At 54.0% G+C, this 3,461-nt stretch overlaps 1 protein-coding gene across 1 annotated transcript in view; it reads left to right on the top strand.

Moving 5' to 3' along the window:
• Positions 1–3,461, top strand: part of IGSF3 (immunoglobulin superfamily, member 3) — a 71,979-nt gene that overhangs the window by 55,758 nt on the left and 12,760 nt on the right. The gene's annotated exons all lie outside the window — the stretch shown is intronic.

The following is a 3,461-nucleotide window of genomic DNA, read 5'->3' as shown; positions in this document are numbered from 1 at the left end:
GTGTAGGGAGGAAGAGACCAAAGGCAGGTAGGCTCAAGCCTCTGGAACCCCAGGGCGTGGGGGTAGCACTTGAGTGGCACCCAGGGTGATGCCAAGGGGCATGGCCTGGGTGAGCAAAGGCATGGATGCTCCTTCCCACTCCGTGCAGGGGTTCTGCCCTGGCACAGCCCTCCGTGGACGGGCCATCACATCATCTTTCCAGGGGAGGGCAGACAGATTAACAGCCTGTCTGATTGCAAGCAGACGGTACTGACCCTGCAAGGGGGGAGGGGGAAAAAAGGTGACCCACATCCATCTAGACTGGCAGTCAGTCAGTTTGGTGGCTGGTCCAGGGACCAATCTTCTCTGTATAAGAAGAAGCAGCATGCAAAAGCAAGGATTTGGCTTTATGAGGTTAGTAGACTAGAGAGGCTGCAGGAAGACCCGCAACGATAGGAGAGCTCCAGCTGTGGCTCTTTATTGCTGCTGCAGACAGACATATATTCTGCTTTTGTTTGCATGTACAGCCCAGAACGGTCCACCTGCAACCTGGACCTGAGCGGTTTGGGGATCATAGAAACTTTTGGCATTGCTCTGAAACCAGCACTGCTGAAGGTCAAGGTGGCAGGTTGGTGTTCAAAGTCAACGCCTCAGCTCTTTTGTCTGCCCGCTTGGGAGGGGGCAGCAGCTGAGCCTTCCTCGGGAAAGGGTTAAGGTTGTCTCTCCTTCCCATGGAGCTGCTCTCCCAGTAATTCAATCATGTCAGCCTGTTTGCAGGCAATAATTCATTGTTATAGGAACACTACAGTAAAGTGACAAGTTAATAATGGCAGTAATAATGGCAGGCAAAGTCTAATGCTATTTCCCTTTCTCCTGCTCCTGTTGCACCAGCAGCCTCCCATGTTGGCTAATGCAATTTGCAGCCTCTCTAATCCAGTTTCAGGAGGAATTGTGTTTTGTTAAAAGAGAATAACAGGAGTCGGGAGCTGTGCTGCCATGTTCCTGCCATCTCTGGGGAGGCTGCCCCAGCGCTGGAAGTCTTTGTCTTTACTTTCCTGTGATTTCTATGCCACGGTTAAGCCTAATGAGCAAGGTCCTCCGAGGAGCATCTCGTCTTCCCTTCTGCATATGCCTTTCCACTGATGCCTCATCTCTGAAAGGGCTCGCACATCTTTCCCTTTTGAACATTGGTTTGCTTTCAGCTAACTTAGTAAACCTGAGTGACCCACCCCTCGCCACGCTGAGTCAGGAGGCTGGCGTGTACTTGCTTGACTCCCATTGCCCCAGTTCCCCGCGGTCATTAATACGGGTGTCCTTGCAACGTGCGTGGAGGTGGAGGAGGCTCTTCAGCCCTGCCTTGTGGAAGGGAGAAGGGCTGGCAGGGGGCTGAGCATTAGTGCATGTCTAAGCCTGTGGCAGGGCAGTGACCTGCACACAAGTCCCTTGAATCCAAAGCAAACATCCCCAGGCAAGAATTTGGGCACTGAGTGCTTTTCGGGCCCTGGTGAGGCAAATGATGAGGCACCTCTGGGTTGTGACCACAGGCTGAGTCGGCTGAGTTTGTGCCAAAAGCTCAGCCAGTGCCCTTCAGGGTTGTACGCTGAGGGCGCCAGGGAGAGATGGGTTCCTCGCAGGAAGAGTTGCCTTGGGGCCACGCTCCTGGAAATGAGTCTGTCCTGATCAGCCTGCTATAGCCCGTGTCTGGTGTTAAACTGGGGCTGGATTTGGGTTGGGTTGGCCTCGTTTCTGCTCCCTGCCCACCCCCACCTCAGCACAGGGAAATCCCAATGGAGGCTTTTAAAAGTAGGACATGCCCCAGGAAAACTTTTTGCAACACTTCATCAGTTCTCTCCAGGCGAGAGCATCTTCTGGAGGAGCTCTCCCCAGAGGGCAGCAGCCTCCAAAGTGGGACACCACCTCCCTGCTACGATGACAGGGCTTCCCAGGGGACTCTGTGGGCTGGTGGTGGCCGTCCTCCTGCCCACCCCTTCTGCAGCATGGCCACTGGCTTGTGCGGAGCTGGCTCCTTCCCTGGCTGGCAGCCCCCTCCTCCTTCACTGCAGGGCAGCACGCTGGGGTTTTGTATGGGGCTTTTTTGGGGGGAGGGTATCTTCAGCTGCAGTAAAACATTGCCATTCCCAGCACTTGGTAAGAGTGGCTCCCAGGTGGGAGGTAAACTCCTGCTGTTGTATTTTCTTGCTGCCTACAAGGGAAGATGAGGTAAGGAGTTTGAGACATAGCGTCTTTTTATCACAGCATTTTTAGGTACAGATTGCAAAGTGCTATGGTGAAGGTAAGTGTTGTAACCTCTGCTTGATGATTAGGAAACAGAGGGGAGGGAGCCAAGTGGCTTCACCAAGGCAGCGAGTCAGCAGAAAAGCTGTGAATCACGTCACTGCCTCTGTCCTCCTACTCTGATGAGTGCTTTCCCTTCCCCCAAATATTTGTATAACCATGCTTACCACATGCCCAGCTTGAGGAGACTGATTGCCTGCTTGATGGTGTGTAGACAACCCCTACCATATATATCAGCTTGTAGAGCACGTAGCCATGTCATAGCCTGCTTTGGCTCTAAGGTGAGTCTGAGCTGGCCCCCCAGCCCAGAGGTGCAACCTTTGAGGACCAGAGGGTGCCACAGGTATCCTGAGACAATGCTTGTCCCTGCAAATGAGTGGGGATGTTTTCCTTGGCCTGGGAATTAGCGCAAAGGGACTGTGATGCTGGAGGACGGTCTGTAAAGTGAGGTGCCTAGTAGTGTATGGGCTTGCTGTGGGCATCTAGCGTCTTTGCCAGCCTCTCCGTCCTAAGAGGCATGTAACATCCCCCGTGCCCTGACCAGGCTCCAGCGCAAGTCATCACCTTTTGAGCCTCCTGCGGCTCCTCCAGCAGATGCAGCAGGATGCCTTCAGCATTGCAGGAGAGCGTCTCTGCTTGCCATCAGAGACCTGACGTCTTCTGTCCCGGCACAGCCTGCAGGGCTCCTGCCCAAGCACCACTGCAGGGTTCAGCGCCTGCACACATTCTCCACAGGGGCTGCCTGGCTCCACAGGGGCTGGGAGACCAGGCTGGCTTAAAAAAAAAAAAAAGAGGGTTGTAACCATGACTTGTTGCCAGTGTAAATTGAAAGCCTTAATAGCCTACGTAGGACCAATTACAGTACATCAAGGTATGATATCCTCTTTACTGGCACCCTCCAGGGAGCCAGGAGACATTGTGGCAACAGGATTATGGTTTGCAGATGATATGCACGATAACTTCACCTAGACACATGCACCTGTTCCCCTCACTAAGCAGATGTTCGGGAGGCTGTTAAGAGAACATCAGCCTCTTGACAGCGCAGCAGAAAATGCCATGTAACCGTGCCTGCTCACATCGCTGCGCCCACCGCCTCTGCTGCTCGGTGGAGTGCCGGAGCGGCCCTGCCCTGGCACACCGAAACCCCAGCCCCTGGGGCAGAGCGGATCAACTCAGGGTTTGAAGGC

Source organism: Charadrius vociferus, unplaced genomic scaffold, assembly GCF_000708025.1.
Source record: "Charadrius vociferus isolate BGI_N301 unplaced genomic scaffold, ASM70802v2 scaffold287, whole genome shotgun sequence".
Classification (NCBI taxonomy): domain Eukaryota; kingdom Metazoa; phylum Chordata; class Aves; order Charadriiformes; family Charadriidae; genus Charadrius; species Charadrius vociferus.
Note: the sequence above shows the minus strand (reverse complement) of the source record. Positions and strands in the feature narration are given on the sequence as shown.